The sequence below is a fragment of the Grammomys surdaster genome, unplaced genomic scaffold (assembly GCF_004785775.1).
Source record: "Grammomys surdaster isolate TR1022 unplaced genomic scaffold, NIH_TR_1.0 141, whole genome shotgun sequence".
Classification (NCBI taxonomy): domain Eukaryota; kingdom Metazoa; phylum Chordata; class Mammalia; order Rodentia; family Muridae; genus Grammomys; species Grammomys surdaster.
In genome coordinates this window covers 6,513,806-6,534,678 of record NW_021604599.1, presented here as the reverse complement: position 1 = coordinate 6,534,678, position 20,873 = coordinate 6,513,806, and positions in this window count along the sequence as shown.

The following is a 20,873-nucleotide window of genomic DNA, read 5'->3' as shown; positions in this document are numbered from 1 at the left end:
AAGGAAATGATACCCAACACTACTTGGGTCATCAAGACCCAAAACTAGCAAGCCCAGGGATCTAGGGTAAAACAAAAACATATCTCGCCAAAAAAAATCAATAAGATGATTCCTAATGATATTCTGCTGTACTCATAAATCAGTGCCTTATTCAATCATCATTAGAAAGGCTTCCTCTGGCATCAGATGGAAACAGTTGCAGAGATCCAGATCCAGACATTATGCACAGAGAGAGGGGCAGGGAGAAGAGTAGAGTCTAAATTGGAGATCTCCATCAAACCCCTTCCCTCAAAGCTCAGAGAATCCTGTGGAAGAGGAGGCAGGAAGATGGTAAGAGTCTAAAGGGATGGAGAACACTAGGAGAACACAGCCCTCTGAATCAATTAAGCAAGGCACATATGAGCTCACAGAGACTGAAGCAGCAAGCACAGGATCTATACGGGTCTATACTAGGTCCTCTATGTATATATCATAGCTATTAGCTTAGTAGTTTTGTGGGACTTCTGACTGTGAGAAGGAGTGGGTCTCTGACTCTTGTGCCTACTCTTGGGACTCATTCCTCCTTTTGGGTTGCTGTGTTCAATTTCACTATGAGAGTTCTTGCTTCATCCTATTATATATTTTTTGGTAATGTTTGGTTTAGAAGCTTCTTCTTTTCTAACGAGAGATAGGAAGGGAGTATATCTGGAAGAGAGGGAAATGGGGTGGGGGTTTTTGGGAGGAGTAGAAAGGGGGGAAACTATAATCAGGATATATTGTATTGAGAAAAGAATTTATTCTCAATACAGATAAACAAATAAATAAAATGAAAAAGAAAAATATCTAAGCAATTATCTGCTTCTAGCCGTTTGTTAACCTTAAGCATGTGAAAAGAAACTATCTCTTTCATATTAGACATTTAAAAAAACCCAACCCCAAATTGGGCCAGAATGGTGTCATCTAACTTAAGTAGTGATTTTGCAATATTGCCTAAATTGAGTGGTGTATTATGGAAACATTCTCCATGTGCGGCTTAAAAGTCTACAATTCTGTCTTTTACAGGAGCATCTTCAAACTTAAGAAATGGCTCTGTCTCTTCCCATATACTATAGAATCAGAGGGCAGCTTCTTCATGTGGGACACACCTTCTACTCCTGAGCTTGCCACAAAGTTCCCATCAGAGCCAATAGAACATGATAAAGAAATTGTGTAGCATGGGGAGATCTGAGTAAACCCTTCAGTGTTTATCCAGGATGGAGAAGTTACAACTTTTTTCTTAAAGTCCATTAACAGTTGATACAGCAAGGTTCATGTCCTTGGCAGGAGCTGACACTACTGGTATAAAGAACCGTTATTATTTTCATGACCATGAATCCCAAGAATTTTGGATAGGAAAACATGCCCTAGAATATGCCTTTTAAAAACAAACAAACAAACAAACAAATAAACAAACCAACCAATCATTCATAGGGGACAGTATGAGAGTCTCACTCTCAAGTTGAATGTAATTATAGAAAGGTATCATCCTATGATTGCAAGAAAATAACATCTCTCTTTCCTTATCTGGGCTAGGTGTCTAAATTTTATTTTTTATTGAGTTTTTGGGAGCTGTGACTGCATGCTCAAGACCTGCACACGATCAAGCTGGACAAAACCCCACCATGGACAAGGGAGGGATTCCTGAAGTCCCATCACTAGTTGAGAAGCTATTGAAATCTTATGGTTGTTGGAGGAGGGAAGGCCAGTTTTCTTCAGGTGTGTAGTCCTTAAAAGGTTGCTTATGCTCCAATAAAGGGTTTTATGCCCATGCCCATATAAGTAATACTAAGTAGACTCAGTGGTTTTAGAAGAATAAAGAGCACACGAAGTTGGGAAGCAAAAACAATGAAAGGGCTAGGGAAGGAATTAGAGAGGAGGGAACGGGTGGTGGATATTATCAAACACATGATATTCAAGTACAAAAATCTCAAGCAATTAAAACAAGTTAAAAACCTTAAGTCATTTTAAGCCCTCCTTCCCCTTCTCTGTCTCTGTGTCTCTGTGTCTCTCTGGGTGTGTGTCTGTGTCTGTCTGTCTGTCTTTCTCTCTCTCTCTCTCTCTCTCTCTCTCTCACACACACACACACACACACACATACACACACACACACACACAGAGAGAGAGAGAGAGAGAGAGAGAGACAGACACATACACAGAGAGACAAAGAAACAGATGGAGACAGATAGAGACCCTCAGAGGAAGATTCTAAAAGGATGAAAGGAAGAAAGCTATCACAGTCAGTATGGCCAGATTAGAGGGGGTTGAAGATGTGTCCAACCTGTGACCCACAGACTGCATGCGGCCAAGGATGGCTATGAATCCGCCCCAAGAGAAACTTATAAACTTAAAACACTGAGATAATTTTTTTTCTTTGCAATTTTGTTTTGTAACTTGGCTACATGGTTCTCAAGCACGGACTTTGTAGATGATGACATTGTGTTGCAATATCTAAAGATTGGACACCCCTGGCAGTGTGAAGAAACATTCTTGAGGATAAATCAGCACAGCGCATGATAAGGGGCTATGGAAAGAGGAGCCTAAGAATTTGGTCTTCCGTTATGAATGAATTCCTTTTTGACATTTCTGAAGATCCTGCACATAATCCTGCAGTTATTTTCAGATTCTGGGCTGATTGACCTTCGAATGCAGATCCGAGTCCACACTGGGCCGTGTGGCATTGGAGATTTGTAAGGATTTCATAGTTGTAAACTTCTGTGTGACTCTGTGCCAGTGTTCTATTCAGGACAAGCTCTCAGGAATTCCTAAAGGGATGAGATACAAAGGTTATAATTAGAAAATAGATATTACCATTCAGAGTCAGGATTTAGGACATTGTCACTATAGCCAGGCAATGTGACATTTTAATTTTCTTGATGATCAGAAAGTTTTCAATAAGGCTGGTGGGGCTCTTCTATTTAGCTCTAGGTATTATACCAATTAATTTTAAGGCTGGAAATATACCACACATTATATTTTTTAGAAAAAAAAATTGAGGAGAGCTCAGTCTTTCAATTAAGGGACATGTTCTTTAAACAATCCGTGTTATACAGTGGGCTAAACATTGAGTTGACAAGATAAGAATCTGATGATAAAGAAGCTAAATTAGCCACAGTATTAACAACTGGAAGGTATATCCCACCGATTCTTTAAAGATTCCCCAAGGCAAGTAGGGGATGAAGTATGTGGAGGTTTGGGGAAGTATCACTTACATCACTAGAACTGGTCATTCCATTGACATTTCTCAGGGTTTCCTGGAGCTTCCAATTCCTAGCAACTCAGGAGCGGTGCCATACTTCTGTACTTTGTCCTCATGAGATCTTCTGCTGCCTTTGAACATAGACACTAGTTATTAATTGTCTTGGAAGGCTTATTATAGGATTGCTTGTTTTATGTAACAAGTGTTCTAGTGAGTCATTAGAATTACATCACCGTACACCTTGGGTTTTATTGTGTGCAGCTGAGAAGATCTCTCTTTCATTTCTAGTATATACTGATGTGAATGGAAGCAGTAGAAGGAGGAACAAACATGCCCACATGGCTGTGGGGTCCCACAGGTGCTGCCCCTTGTCACACTTCTGTCACCACCTGCTTTCGTGCCCCATGTTAGGGTAAATCATCAGTAGCAACATTATTCCATCTAAAACTTGAATTAGGCAAAATAAATTGAGTCCGTGCCACTATAAATTACAGGGTAGCTCCATCTATCCATATCAGTGCCTGTGAAGATAGTCAGATATGCAACATGTATTAGAGGCTGTGGGACTTCACTCTGAGGGAAGCCAGGAAACCATACAACTATACCTTCAACTATGATATTTAAGCCTTGCTGTTAGACTCATCCAGCTCTATCTTCTCCCTTCAGGAGCTCCTAGTGAGAAAAGTACCCATTTCTCCTCTCGGTAAGCCCTGTAAGCCTTCCAGCAAGCCACTGTTTTCACTGTGTGTTCTGCCTATTTATAAAATGCAGCTAGTACAGCTTTTGTGCTGTGAAGACGGGTGGAGCCCTCCACTAGCAAAGGTTTGAATTCTAATGGATGATCCCATCTTGGCTGTCAACATGAGCGACCATCCCTTCAACCCCGTCCTCTGAGAGCCAGTCTTTCTTTCTTGTCTTTATATATCTCTACTGATTTACTTTCTTAAGGCTTCTCTTGAGACCCTTTACACTGTCACACCTGTATGTTAGACATATACGTGCTCATCTTTTTAATATGTCTGAAACACGCCTTTTCCCTAACTCCAGCAGGCAGCAGTAGACGTTCTATATATCTGGAAGACACTCTTGTAATATTCACCACGAGTAACTTTGGATATTCTGTAATGCCTATCTTTCCTCCAGCCTCTTTTATTCAGGGGCTAACCTAACATAGAGCCTGCTCCGTGGGAGACACTAAGATGCTGCTGGGTGAATGCTGGTGAGCTAACTCTTCTAGAAAGGCTACAGTGTGCTGCATTACAGATTGTTTGACATGGTAGTTGATTAGGAACCAAGGTCCAGCTCAACTCTTCACTTTGGTTGGCTCACACATAGCTCAGCTTTCCCATATTGGAATACAGTAGCAACAGTCACAAGGAGAGATGAACCGAGAGTGTTGGTAAAGTAGCAGCTGAAACTGGGCTGTATTCCACTGACGTTCAGCTCTGCAGAAGGGAATAGAGGGTTTATTGTATCTAGAAAGTAATAAGCAGTTCATTTTATCTGAGAAAACAACATCATCCAGCCATTCTTCTCAGAAGCTTCCGGTTGGGAAGCACTCACCACGTGTGTTAGCAGAAAACATTGATTAATAGAACTATTTTTGCTCTCTAAAATATTGGGAAAGTTTAGGGTAAATAACCCTTCCTTCCAGTTATTTCCAGCTCCCATGCTTCCTTTCATCTGGCCTTGTTGACAGTTAACCTGGCTGAGTTACATTCATAAGCACCTGTAACAGCTGGGTACTCTTCAGCAGTGGGTGTTCTCACAAGGGTATGCCTAAAAGGAGTATGGGTAACCAGTCCCTGAGCATGAGGAATGATGAGCTCCCCAGAGCCCATTTTTCTAGCATTCCTCAGAGGCAGGGCTATGCTGTCCATCTATCTGCTGTGCTGGGTGAGTCCCCTGATCACCTGGCCTGGAAAAGGCCTCCCTAAGCATAGATGGAGTCTTATGATCCAAGTATCCTTCTCCATAGAGATGGTTCTTCAGAACTGTGGGAGACAGAAGGCCATGGTGGTCAAACCAGAGGCTTGCTTGGGACATTAGCTGAAGGAAACGAGAAAGTGTATTTTCACTTCCACAGGTACTATGAATTCTCAGAGGAGCCCACAGGATGTGGATATAATTCTGCCTCCATTTTCTTTCATATACATTCTTATTCAGCTTTACTTACCACTTAGGGTCGATCCTTTCAAGGAACATTAGTTGTGAGTCTTTAAATCTGTACTAAAGTTTGCTTTACAATTTATATATTTTTAAGACTGTGTGGAATATGCTAAAACACACATTAAAGTTTGAAGAGCATGAGATCTTCAGCTTCAGTTTCTTTTAGTTAGAGAATCTGAGAACTGGAGGGAAATACTTTGACTCCCAAGTTGCTATCTAGGAGCAAAGCATTCTTAAAAGGTGTAGGCAAACCGTGGTCTCTGTTCCCAGACTTCAAGGCTCCTGTTAGCCTACCAGGAAATGTAACGTGTTTATGGTCATAGAAAGTCTTAGGTCATGATATCATTGGAGTAGGGTTCTTCAAAAATATTTAATTAAAGCACTTTGTCTACAGTATCAACAAATGGAAATTGATCTGGATCAAGGTTTCTGAGTGTTCTGTCAAAGTGTAACTTACTTTGAGTTCCTACTGATAGTCTCTGCAATAACAAATTATAGCCAGGTAACCTCAAAGAAAAGGTGGTTTGTAGAAATGGTTTTTCTTTCACAAAAATATCTAGTGGAGTCTAATACAGGGAATAATAAGGAAAACAGAGTTGACAAATACTGGCGGGTCTGTCAATATTCTATATACACGTAAAGGCAGAATATGGAGAGGTTTGTGGCTGTTAATCGGTATATTGTTTACAGAATTCTAAGCCCTGCAAGTACAGTACGTCATTAATCGGAAGCTTTCTCACAGTTTTTCCTCTCAAATCCACAAATTTCTATTTTTTCAAAATCAGAAAAAAAAATCCAGCAAAAAATAAAACCATTCTTGGAGGATAAAAATCCAAAGATCTCTGAAAGCTGGCGTCACTAGGGTTAACTTCCTTTGTAGTGCACATGAGGCATCACAGAGCGCCTCCATTAGTAGTGTGTTGTTTCTCACTCCTTCACCTTTCTTGAGTGATGGAAGGAAAGGACAGAAGCTGTGCTAGGGAGCTTTCTAGCAGCAGGACACCTTGTTCAAATAGAATAAGGAAGATTTTACTTTTGATATCAAACCTTAGCCAAGCAGAAGGGTCTAGAAACCTGACGATGTCTAGTTTAATTGCTGTATCTAAGAGACTAACATATAGGCCCATCCCCTTGGAAGCTGCCAATCTAAAATTCTCTTTGAAAATTCTGTGCTTACCAGAACACAAACCATGGTAGCCTGGCTGTTCGGGGGCTCTCAGTAGAAGAGCTTATATTCTTTGTAATTCTGCATCTCTTCATTTCATTATAATTCTATAGTGGTCAGGTAGGGTGTGGAAGTTGAAAGAATTTCTGGCCATGCTGTACAGACATTCTGAGCTGACTCTGGGGGAAAATTCACCATCCTGCTCTATCTGTTTGCTCTAGATACTGGTCAGACAAAGTAGTTAAGTGGTTAAGACTGGTCCTTAAGTATTCTAATTATTTGAGACTGGAGAGAGTGAGTCTCATTAAACTTCTAGCATAGAGTTCTAAGAATTCATTTTGATGATGTACGTAAAGTGCTTTGCCTTTTATGGATTTAAGTATGGTGCCTTGTTCCTGGTTTAATGTTACTTTCAAGTGATACTCTGGCTCTGCTGATGGTGTTTCAGATTTATTAAGTTTGGCTAACTCCTTTGGAATCCCTATGGGATGATACTGAGCAATATGACCTGCCGCTAAGGAGTTTAAGGGAATAGTGCCTCCATATAAGTATTTTCCCACAGTGTGGCATTATGGGTATTGTCTATGTTCTGATGCCCAAGTCTAGCCTCAGTGTGATGGTTACAACACTGCTTGGTGCTATGTTATTCCTTGTGTCCAGCTGCAGACAAACTGTTGTTTGAATCTGTGAAAGACAGATAAGTTAGTAGTCCACCAGCTATGGACAAAAATATGTACATGAAAGAGTCAAAAGAAAAAGCAACAACAGAGAAGAGGGGTTCCTGCATAGCTTGTGGGATCTTTTATAGCTGAGGATCCAGGCACAAGATGTATGCAGCTGCAGTGAGCAGAGCCACCCAGCCAAAGCAAGAGAAGCCACACACTGGTTGCTTTACTCTTGAGTGATATTGAAGAGAGAATAGACATTCCACAGAGGAGAAAACTAAGATGGTTTCTATCTATTCTTTATTATATCGTATTTTATTTTAAAGTCTAAATGGATGTCTTTGTCTTGAACATACTTTCCCTGGTCAAGAAGTACAGATACAAATTTGTAGATGTCCAGCAAAGCACTGTGGCTCATGCACTTAATTCCAGCACTTTCGAGGCAGAGGTAGGCAGATCTCTGTGAGTTTAAGGCTAACCTGGTCCACAAAACGAGTTCCAGGACAGCCAGGACTGTTACACAAACAAACTCTATCTCAGAAAAACACAAAACAAAATCAAAGATCGAACCAACAAATCAACCAAACAAAGAAAAATATTTACAGATGTCCTATGTGGCTTAAGTCAGCTTTGCACTCATTCAACAATACATACTTTGTACAGGCTATACTGTTCTTGAGAATTTTCTGGATTATGTAGCATGAAGAGGAATGAGTTGCTGATGAGCAGTATTTCTATGACTATCTTCTTTATTCCTCTTATGAGGAAATATTTAAAGCACCATTAACAAGCAGCATTAGTAATGGTCAGCCATTCAGCAAGAGTAGCTTTCTCTGCGGGAAGTTAGACCCTTGAAAATGACCTGCTGTGACTTACTCTTTACTGTAGGTGACATCATAGTCCAACAGAAAAGCATCTAAAATGTTGCCATATGTTATAAAGGAATATTTATATGGTGAGGCTGTTCTTACATTACTTTGGTAACTGAAATACAAACAAAACAAACTCAGCCGAGGTTTCAATAGAGGAAGAGAGAAAATAAATTCTTGGTTTTAGATACATGTCTATCCAATGCCACATTACCTGCAAAAATTAGCTAGAGGTAAAATATTGTTTCATTTTAACTCCTTTAGAACTGAGTTCTCCCTTATGTCTCTACATGCATAAACTGATATTAAAAATTAAAATACATGTTTTAAAAAGTCTTAGTTTGTTTAACTCGGTGTACTGGGGATTCAAGTTCGAGCTACACTAGCACATTAGGACAGTGCTTAAAGGAAGATACAATTAGTAAAATGAGCAGTAAAACCAGCTTTTCCTTCTGCCTTACTACTCTCTTATTTAAACTGAAAGTCTAGAAAAGTTATTTGGTTTAAACAACACGGGGACCATCTTTTCAGTTGTAAACTGCTGTTGTCTCTCAGCATCGTAAACACAGGGTACAGGGCAGCACAGGCACCAGAGTTAGAAGAAGGGGGTGAAGATGTCAGTGGCTCCAACACAAGTGTCCTTTCCTGCTCTCTGATAAGAGCTCAGAGGCTGCATTGGTCTTTTAGGCTCTTGTCACAGTGAAGGACCGCTGCCACCTGTGGACAGCTGCTGGCATTGCGGACAATTCCATGCTGCAGTCTGAAAGGGATGTGCTGAATGGGCACTTACCAGCCCACCACAGTGCAGCCTGGTGATTCTGACTGATTCGTTTCTCCATAATAGGTGTTTCACAGGTGGGGCTTCCCCACTAGTTAGTCGCCATCTTTTGGCTACAGGAAGAATACGATTGTTGAGCATCAGTGTAAAGTCACAGAGAAGACATGAGCGGCTGAACACCTTCAAGAGCCAAATAACTAATACAGATGAGAATGAGTGACAGGATTGAAAATCGGAGGACTCGGTGCTCACCTAGAGGCATTTGGTTTTTAAAAAATTGTTGGCTTTAAAGCTTTTCAAAATTAATTAATTGATTAATTAATTAGTTGTTAGAAAAACTAATCCATCAGGCAATCTGGCAAGATACATATGGAGCCATATTTGACCGTATCCGTAGTCCCGGACATCGGGGAATGGAATGGACATGCAAGATGCCAGGTGATGTCTGGGTACTTAGGAACCAGGGTCTATCCTCATTTTATTTAATCAGCCATCATGGATTAGCTCATCTTCTTCACTAATACATTTGCAGTATGCTTACTTTATTCAAGGTAGAAACTCCATATTGATGCAGAGGTAGGAAAAATACATATTAAATGATTAGAAAGGCAGAGTTATATTAGAGATAAATCAGTGAAATACGAATATCCAGGCAACCATAAAAGAAATAGTGTTTTTCCGTAAAACTCATGTGGATGTTAGTCATAGCAGTGTTTTAGACACAACTGCATATCTACTTAATGATGGGAATACATCACAAGAGGCATCATCAGGCAACTTTTGCTATTGTGCGACTATCACATCATGAATTGTTCATACAAAGATGAAGATGGCTCCAACATGACCAGACAGTATAATTCTATGTGACCACTGCTGTTTATATGGCCTGTCATTAACTGAAACACCTTGGTGTGGTGCTAAGAAAGAGAAAACTTCTTCAATTAAACTTAAACGATAACTTTATGTGTTCTTATCATTTATACATTGATCCCATTCTTGTTTGTCCTAAACTTAACAGCTACATAGTTTTTAAGAATCATGCATAAAAGGAAACCATAGCTTGAAGAAGGCATTGGAAAAGGTCTTTCCAATTTGAAAGCAAAGCTCCTTTGGAAAGCTCTGACTTGGATTGATCAGTGACTGTGTTTTTTTGCACCCATTGAAATTTCTAGGGAAATAGCCCTTTTGAAGGCCTGGCTATCAGCTGTGAAATTTTCTTCCCAGGAGCTCCTAGTGGTTTTCAGAGATTTGATGCTGGCGCTTTCTTGAACTTATGGACAGATACCAACAACGTTTTTTCAGATGTCGGCTAGGACAAATGTTCTTTCTGATATTGGTTCCAGGTAGTTTGTTTCCTGAAAAGGAAAGTCCTTACTTGTGAAATAATGTACCAAGGCTGGCATACATCCTTCTATACACTGGCAAGACTGGAGAGGTCAGAGCACCCACCTGGGGATGAAAGTAGAAGATGCCATTGTTAGATAGCCACATCTTGATATTGGAGAACTTTTTTTTTTTTTAATCAGTGACGTATGTTCACCCTGTGATCTGATGTGGCTTTCAGAGTGAGCGGCTTTCAGGAGGAGGTATTATAGGCGTAGACTAGAAAACTAAGAAGTTATGTAGAAGGTAAGGCGGAAATGCAGGCCTGACAATGGCAAGACTTGATTCCAGGGCAGATAGCTGGGTAACTCATTGGAGCACCAAGCTGCAGTCATCTGAAAAGTCTCCAGACTAAACATGAAAGGTGGCCTTTGCAGTCTCAGGTTCAAACAGTTGTGCTTATCTTCCTTAAGGTGTGTAGGTGTTCCTGTTTCACCAAAGACAGGGTTTCTGAACATGAAATAGACTGATACCAACATTGGTCTGCTGATCTTGGGTATTTTTTTAAATGTGTGCTTACCACTATATTGCAAACTGGCAGTGACGGTTTTTGAAACTCTCAAACACTTCATGTGTGAGGTAGTGAGGGGTAGTGTGGTTCGCAGGGTAGACCAAGGAATGAGGTCTAAAGCTAAAATTCTTTCAGTAAACTCTCACCAGACGTAAGAGGCTGCCTTGTACAATTACAGCCCAGAGAAAACCCAGAGAGAGACTGAAACTAGAGACCAGCCAAAGATAGACCATGCCTTCTAAAACACCAAATTTGCTTGCCCAGAAGAAGCAAATTTTACATAACACTTTAAAGATTTTAAAACAATGTTAATTAATAGAAAATGTAGCTCACTTCACACTAGGTAGAAATTTATCTGGTGAAAGAGGAGGCAGACTCTAGTCTTTCAGGCATAGACCTGTGTCTTGTTCTCCCTGAAGCAAGATTGGTACCCACTGGAGGTTAGAGCCATGTGAAGGTCAGTATTGCTGTACTATGAATGAGGATCCAGGGAACACAGTGGGAGACGGGCCCAGAATCACACAGTCTTGGGTAACAATTTGCTCTTTATTTGAAGATAATTGTACAATTAGTAAAGGGATTTGCAGGGAAAACAACATTGTAACATTAGCATTTTCCCTCTGGTTGCAAAGCAGATGGGCTGTTGTTGGGAGCAAGGCAAAGGTCTTCATTTATGCAGCAACCTAGATTTTAGAAACCCACGAGCCTGCTAGCAGGTGCATCTTAGAAAGGTCCCTGTGGAGATAATAGTGATTCACATGACACTTGGAGATTTTAGGAAACTGAAATCAACAAACTACACCAATAATAAAAGTCTAGAAGCTACCAGGGCCCAGTGAAACGAAGCTATCATTTGCTTACTTTGTTTCTTTCTCCTTTTTTTGATAAATGAATAAGAGAATAAACAATAAAATTAGAAGGAGTGTAGAAGAAAAATAAATTTTCATTTTCAAGTAAGAGATTAGCTCAGCCTGTACCAGGTGACTGCCCAAGATTGAGAACACAAAGAGAACTGAAATTGTGGATCAAGATGGGTGAAAGCTGATAGTGATCATTTCCTTTTGTTGGCAAGTCATCGGGTTCTTTTGAGCATCACTCAGTGACTAGTGCTCTGTGACTAGACCTCACGACCAAGGCAGGGTTTTATTTGCATGCTCAAAGAGGGTTTAACTAACTAGTAAATCTACTTAATGCACATATGCATATAGCAGTTGGCACAGTACTATGTGCAATGTATCATTTAATTCTGTGTGTATTTGTGTAGGGACATCTGTGGGCATGTGTGCATGTGGGTGTGTGCATGTGTGCACATACACTCTTGTGGAGGCCACAGGCTTTCAACCTGATATCTTCCTCAGTTGCTTCTCAACCTTATTTTCTGGTACGGAGTCTCTCATCATCCTGACACTCATTGATTGGCTGGTCTGACTGGCCTGCAAGCACCAGGGATCCTCTGATCTCAGCCTCTCCAGTATTGGGATTACAAGAGTACAGCAGGATGCCTGGCGCTTTTTACATAGGTGCTACAGAGATGCACGAATGTCTTCATGCTTAGACAGAAAGCATTTTACAAACTGAGTCATTTTCTCAGGTCTTTCAATTCTTAAACAAGACTCGTTTGATATAAACACATGATACCTATTTTGAATTCTTTACCTAATCATTCCAATGAGATAAAGATTATTGAATGACAGTGATGAAAGTTAATGTTGTCATAGCACTTGCTATGGGCCAGAAACTCATTTAATCCTCCTCACAGAAGCAGGGGCCTCACTGACAGGACATTTTTACACATTGGGAAATTGAAGCTCAGGGAAGTTAAGGATCTTCTCCAAGGCCTCCCAGCCTGTAGGAAATGGTAGAGCTGGAATCTGACTTTAGAATTCACATGCTAAGCCACTGTTCATATCACACTTTTCAGTCGATGCTGTTTGAAAAGTCCACTGATCAGATATCATATGATATAGTCATATATATGCTATTTTTCTTTTCAACATTTTCACAAACCTCGGTATCTGGGTCAGTCCGATATAAAAATATGGGAGATTTTTGAAACCAAATCTTACTTTATGGTACTAGATGAGTTAAGTTTAAAAGCAACCAGATGTTCACAAAGCCTGTGAAACTCAGATTCACCCTGTCCTTGATGGCATTTGGAACATATGCATAACTCTTTTCACATACGATTTTTATCTAAATGGTATCCCTTAAAACTTCATCTTAACACCCCAAATGATCCCGAGCTGTTAGGGTAGATGGGTCCCTGCTGAGTTTGTTTCCCAACAGGACCTATATTCCACCATAAATATTCATAAATATTCATAATGCCATGCTCTTGATACCCACGGACAGTCAGGGTCCATTTAGTGAGCTCCCCTCAGCTGGGATTAGCATCTTTCATCTATTACCTGGCTTCTGAATTACAGCTCAGCTTTGCCATGCTTTGCATTTTCTGTACTTCTGCAGCTATCTGAGAAGCCTGAAGAAAACATGAACTGTTAAAAGAAATGTCTAATCCCAGGAAGTTGGCCCAGGGAGTATACAAAATCAATTTTTAAGATACAGTATCTTATTCAAACTTTACACCAGACCAAAGTGAAACTACTGTTTTCTTACTTTGCCAGGGTATCTAGGCAACAACAAGGCCTCTCTGTAAGAGGCCGGAGGATTTAGTTTGGGGTCAGAAGTGGGTATGCAGAAGAGATGTGAAGGGGTGCTCTTAGCACAGACAGCGCATGCCAGGCTAGGAAGAGGACACTTTCTCCCATGATTTATGTTTGACTATGTTCAGAGCTCAGGAAATAGCAGCCCATTTGTTTTGTTTTATGGGGAGGGGACACAATTCGGGGATTGAGGGGAGTCAGGAGAAGTGGGAAATTTCTGATCTCCCATTTTGTGTTCTTCGAAGAAAATTGTTATTTACATAAACCATATTTATTACGTACTCTATGCACTCCAAAAGGCATCTGACCTCGTATAAACCCAAATCTAGAGAATCTGAGACGTTGCCAAGTCAATGTGAAACAAAGAATTGACCTTTGACTTAGATGTGGGTCTTCATGCTAGTTTGGTACTAATCAATTGTCCTTGGATATAATATTTACTTTTGCATTTGTGAAGTAGGAGGAACTGTCAGCTATAACGGCTTCTTGTGAAGCAATAGCAGAAGTATAGGTAGACTCCTAAGCATAGACCTAAGTAAGAATGGAGGGGTCTTCCTCCCCTCCACAGAGACTGGGAGAAGAAATGAATAGCAGAGAGTGAAGGGAGGCTGCCTTTTTAATTCTCTCAACACGATAACAAACAACTTAAGGGAAGAGAGGCTCATTGTGATTTGTGGAATTTAACCAACTATGGTGGGAAACACATGGCAATAGGAGCTGGAGGCTGCCAGTCACATGGCAGACAGAGTGAAGAACTTTGGTTATAACTTAAAGAATAAGGCTAGAACCTTCAAAGCCTATTTGTAAGGACCTGTTATAGCCAAAAGGGTCCTAAATTTCAAATGTCCAAAACCTTTCCCAACAGTGGCTACTTCTGGAGGACAAGTGTTTGAACACATGAGCCTCTGGGGGAATAATTCACAAGCAGACCACGACAGTGGCTCTCATGGAGTTGAGTGCATGGTCATCTTTCTTATGTCATATTCCATAGCAGCAAGCTTGGCCGCACAGCTCTACAAAGGTTTCTGCCAGACTGAGTGTGACTCGAACAAATCACCTAACCTTTCTGAACTTAGATTTCTATAGATAGTAAGACCTGCCACATAAGATGTTTGCCGGGAGAAAATGGGGATTGGCTTATTTCAGTGTTGGTACAATAAAGTCAATTTATCTTAGCATTATGAGTGTTTCTGAGAGATGTGGCTAACAGGTAACACTAGTTCCCCATCACGTGTGCACAATCACGGATGCTTAATTCCACCAGGCTGGAAGGTATTTGGGTGGAACCTTTCCAACTGTGTTGCGTGTTCACTGAGTATAGAGATTGTCATTGAGGAATTAGGAGGTTTTTCTTTTTATGTCTTGTTAGTGCCCATATTTTCAAGGATAATCAGTGAGTTTCTTTCTGAGAGGTGAGAATATCTGGAAGGTACGTCTGTACATTCAAAGACATGTGCGTGAAAAAAGTCATTCTTTTAAGTATTAAACGGCACTTACTGTATTCAGCGCTTAGTGTTGCTTCTAATTCCAGTTCATTAGTATGATTGTGATCTACCAGGTAAGAGCTGTCTTTTCTTTCAATTCTAAGTGTCCTCAGATGTTCTGTGTCATTTTCAGATGTGTTTGAGTGCATTTCGAATATTTTTTCAACTTTCTGTGTTTCTAGTTACTTCACATTAGTCCTCTGCGGGCTTTATTTGTGGTTGTACCATCTTGGAGTCCACCCTGGTGGGTTAGTGAGTATTGCTTAGATACACCCACTGCCATATTTCTGACTGTCATTTTGATTTGATTATAATTAATTTAGCTAAGAGTTAAGAATAATTTTTCAAGTGACTGCACATAGCATCTTGGTGCTTCTGGCAGCAAGGGATGGGCATCCTGTGACCCTTCCCTGTACACTGCCACACTGTCATTTCTTTACCTCAGTTCTTATTTAGAGGGAGGGAGAAACACTGCCATGTGGCCTCTTGGTTGAGAGTTGGAACAGAAGTTGAACTCTTGGGAAATTCTGGGCCTGAGAAGAGCTTTTTCTTCCCAAGGTCAGAAAGCAGAGTGTGACACAGTGGTAAGGTGACAGTGTCCTCAGCTGTGCTCAGAATTCAGCACTGGCCTGGCCTGGCTGGTGGGGAATCTGTGAGTCAGTGAGTCCTTCAAGCATTTCACCCTTTCACCACTGTGGGAAGAAGGTCTTCAGAAAGCCTCTCTTGTTGTCGACATGCTCAGGAACAGGAGGGGGAGATTTGGATAGAAATAGTGGCTCTGGCTGTAAAATGGCTTTGCGTTGGACCTAGAAAGCAGTGAGGGACCTTGAGGAAGTTTCTCAACTCTTCATGAATGCAGTGACAGCGAGTACAGGTAGCTGGAACTATTGTAATACTGGCTTTCCAGTTCCCTTTTGTGAACCTAATTTTTAATACCAAAACTCACCTTGGTGGGGAGTGTGGTCTGTATTGCCATTAACATTTTTGGAGTAACCAGTTAGCCAGAAATGAATTCTGGGGTCAGGTGGTAGAGTCTATAACCCCGAACAAATTTCATTACCTTATTTGGAATTAACTGGGATGGGGGAGACAAAGAAGATGAGCTCAGGAATGCATAGCTTTTTGGATTATACTAGATTTGTGTTTGACTTTATTTCTTAAAGACTTCAAATAATGAAACAAATCATTCTAATAATGTGCTGGGAGTTGGTGATCTGAATGCCATGCCAGAATGTATCTGTTAGTTAAAATGTATCTAGTTTAAAAAACTATTCCACCAGCCTGGGAGCACAGAGGGAGGGACCCATAGCTCCAGCTGTATATGTAGGGGAGGATGGTTTTGTCGGGCATAGGTGGGAGAGGAGATTCTTAGTCCAGTGAAGGCTGGACGCCCTGGTGTGGGGGAATTCGAGGGTGGGGAGGTAGGAGTTGGGAGGTAGGTGGGGGCACATCCTCATAGAAGCAGGAGAAGGGGGGCTGGGATAGGGGGTTCCTGGGGGGAGTGGGGTAAGGGGATAACATCCCTGTAAATAAAATATCCAATTTAAAAAAAAACACAGGTTGAGATAAAAATACATGAATCTAAAAAAAAAAAAAAAAACAAAAAAAACAAACCAAACCAAACCAAAAAAATCTATTCCTGTTCATTTTTTAAACTGTATAATTGTTAGGATAAAATGAGAGGGCACATGTATCCAGCACAGGGGAGCCTACATAATTGTAGTTCACCGTGTCTATGTGCCATGAAGGACATTGCTTTATATTTCTAGTACAGGCAGGATCTCAGGAGAGGGCATTGTGCTCTTAACAGGAAAACCTTCTTTGATAAGACTTGGGTGGCAGTGTCTGGCTATACAGGAAACTCTGAACATAGGTTACAAATAAGTAAATGCACTGTGCTGAGTTTGGCATCCATGTATGAAAGGGCTTTTCTGCCCTAAGACCCTTCTTCTGGAAACCTCTCCCACTTATGACCTTTGGTGATGGAAATGCTCAGGAATTCCTGTTATTCCATGACTCATTCTCGTGTTTAAAGAAGGCTTGATGAGGAATGGTCATATGACAGAAATTGGGCCAATCACTCCATTTCTCTAGGGGCTTAACTTTGAGCCAGCTGAAGGGTTGGAAAATACCAGTCTCTCTGTAATACTACCCCCAATACTCCAAGGCAAGTGTTTGAGTACAGCATTGTATTAAAGAGATCTCAGTGAACATCAGTTGGAGTGTGGCAAAGTGGGAAGGGAAGAAGAAGATAGCAACAAGACTCACCTACCTCATCAACCAAGGAACCATTTTGGAACACAATTCTGTTACAGAGACTGGAGTGGCCAGTGTGGAATGTGTGTTAAGTTATTCCCAGGGAGTTGAAGTATTTATTGGTCAGCTGGGGATGGTTATTGGCTAAGAGCAACTCCCCGGAGGAGAGGGTAATTCGCATGTCCTTCTTGTGGACTGAGAAGACCAAAATGCCAGGGATGGCACTGGGGAAAAGAGCCACAAGTGGTGGCAGGACACACTGGGCTGGTCGTCTGGAATTTCTAAGGCCTGCAGAGAAACGAGGAGAGCTCTGACAGAGTCATTTATACAGAAGGCTAAGCATGGAGTCTTAGACCTTGTGGTAGCCAATGAACAGGAGAAGGCTGGTCTCCAGGTAGAAGCAAAGGATGTAATAAGAGTGCAGAGACAGAGAGAAGTGAGGGCACATGGCTTTGAAAATGATGTAAGAAGAGTCTGTCAGGGAGACACTCCGTTCTTGCCAGTCTCTGTTACTTATATTCTACTTTTCTGTTAGTAGATGACATGAAAATATCCGTTTTCACTTTGCTAACTTGGGTATCAGTTACACTTTTGATGTGACAGAATGCATTTTTCAAAAGTGAGCCACAGCAATATTTTCAGGCTGATCTGTTTTTGTGATCTTATGAGTTCATAGTCTGGGGTGGGCTTACTTACCTTCTTTCTGGGGGTTTGTAGCCTTTAGAACTACGTTTGAGGGAACAACATGATGAAAGAGATACTGTGTACCTTATGTTTTTGCTGTTGTTTGTTAGTAGTGTCTTGCATTGAACCTAGGGCCTTGTACATTGTAGGCAAGTGCTCTTCCACTGAGCTATATACTCCGGGCCCTGTTGTATGAATTCTGATGTTAACTCACCAAAGGCCTGGCTTCTATCTGGCTCTGTCTTAGACTGCCTACCCTTAGAATGTAGCCACCATGTTGTGAGGAAGTTCTGCACTCACAGAGAGCGCATGCTTGGCAGAGTTCCAGCGGAGGTCTTCACCAGCAGCTCGTCATGTGAATAAGCCAGCTTGGTCATTGTCACACCTTCTAACCTGGGCTACTTGCCAACACTATGGGAACCCAATTTGCAGATTTGAAATCAAAACAAGTCCTGTTTCTTTCTTTCTTTTTTTTTTTTTTAAGTGAGTAAGGCTTAGGGGCTGCCTGTTCTGCTGCCCTCAATCAACAAGTAACTAGAGCATAGGTAAGGTAACAATGTGGGTTTATATAATGCCTCGCCAGTGTTTTGGGGTAGCACCAGTGCATAGTTAGGTAGAACTCCTGTATTAGCAGTTTAGTTTCTTTTCTCTCCTCTAGGCACATCAACATTATTTTAGTTCTCCAGGAGGGCTTCTGTAACCCTCCCTGGTTGGTAGCCCTGAACCCAGATCAGCAAACCCTCACTCCAGTTGAGGACACTACATCACCATCACACTCCCTGCACACTGGTGAGAGACATGTGCAGCATGGCCTGCCATTGTTGTGTCGAAGTTCATCAGTACCTATGCTGTTTACACAGTTTCATTTAATTTCTGCCTAGATCTTGAGGATCTGAGTGTCATCTGTCCTTTATGGATGAAGGGTCAGAAATTCAGGAGGTTCAAATCACTTGCTCAAGGTGGCAAAGTCTACTAACAGAATTGGAACGCCTAACTGTCTGATGTCAACCCTGGATGCTCTCTCTGGGGTCCTCATCTTGGCCTCCTGGCCTTCAAGGGATTTGGCCTCCCGCCCACCTTCATCCCGTGTTGTGCCTTGGTAGTGGTCTCTCATCTAAAGGCAGGTTCATGATCAGCTGGCTTTTATGTGGTGGTGAAGAAGTGTTTTCTGTCACATTGGCATGGTACCACAACTCACACTTATGTTTTTGGTTTATGAGAAAATACTTTGAGAGAATAAAAATACTATAGCATCATAAATTGGTATATTCTACATATACACCATATGTTGTGTGTACACATGTGTAATAATGCATATGTATAATATAACTATATGAATAAGATTCTGCATATAGGTTATATATAAAATTACTTGATATAAAATTATATATAATCTTATTCCTGCCTATTAATTATACAAAATATATACTTGTATCATATATAAGAGAATTTATACCATTTACCTGTGATACTCTATTATAATAAATAATATAGGGCTTCTATGTCATAAAATTATCATTATTCATTTCACCTATTCCACATTTATTGATTGTTTAACTTTCTTTTTCTTTCCTCTTCTTCCTAACTCTCTTTTTTTCCCTCCCTCATATTTCCTCTTTGTCTTTGTCTCTTGGAAGTTTTACTCAGGGCCTTGTGCATGCTATGTAGGCATGAGCCCACAAATCTACCTCTCCAGCCCAATTATTTGATTTTTAAACCTTGAGCAGTCTTGAACTAATAATAACAGAAAAGTCACAATGGAATAGAGTTCACTATCCCTTTTCCTACTTTCTGCTAAAGTTGGCATTGTACACATGAAGTTAACATTGGTGTATTACTATTACTTAAAATACACACCATGTCTAAATTTTATTCATTTTCTATTAACGTCCCCTTTTCTGCTCCAGTATCTAATCCACTATACCACATTGCATTTGACCAATGAGTTGCCATAGTTTTATATAGTACATGACAAAATACATTGTTTGTCTTCCCTTATTTTTCAACCTGTGAAACATACTTCTCAGGCAGTTTTGAAGGATGAGTTTTAGCTGGAATTGCCACTTGCACTTCCATGAGCAGAATGGGATTATGGTTTTTCTGTGCCATAGAAGTGCCATAGAAGTGAGAACTTCCCTGTCTTTCCACAGCAGCACAGCCAGGGCACATGGCCTTGACATGGCTCACCTCTGATGATGATGACCTCGATGGCCTGACTGATGTACTACCAGGTTTCCTCAGACGCCAGTCACTGTCTTTGCTGTCTCATGTACTATTGCTGTGAGTCACTAAGTCTAGCCTATTTTCCAGGAGAAAGTGATTAAGTTCTACCTCCTAGAGAGAGGAGTATGACAGACTGGCCTTTATGTGGCAGTGGAGAAGTGTTGCCACGGTGGAGGGATCTATAGATACATGGGCATTGGAAAGCCTTGGGCTTACAGAAACACTCCCAGGCACTCAGTCTTGAGTTACCTATACCTTTGATTTATTCATCATGGGAAACCAGTAATAATCCTTATGTAAATACCCATGTGTTGAGCAATGTGGTATCTTTGTGTATGTGTGTATGTGAGCCTGTGCTTATGAATATATGTGTACAAGGATGTATGTATAGAGGCCAGAGATCAATATCAAGGCTCTTCCTCAATTACTTTCCACCTTGTTACTTTTTTGAGACAGGGTCTCTCCCAGAATTTGGGGCTCACAGATAGAGCTGGATTAGTTGGCCTGGAAGCTCCAGGCCTCTGCCTATTTTCTGTACTAAGGTTATAGGTATATGTCACCATAGCTGTTTGTCTTTCTTTCTTCTTTCCTTCCTCCCTCTCTCCCTTCCTCCTTCCCTCCCTCCTTCTTTCCCTTCCCTCCTCCTCCTCCTCCTCCTTCCCCTCCTCCCCCTCCTCCTTCCCTCCTCCTCCTCCTCCTTCCCCTCCTCCCCTCCTCCTTCCCCTCCTCCTCCTCCTCCTCCTTCCCCTCCTCCCCCTCTTTCTTCCCCTCCTCCTCCTCTTCTTCCTCCTCCTCCTCCTCCTCCTCCT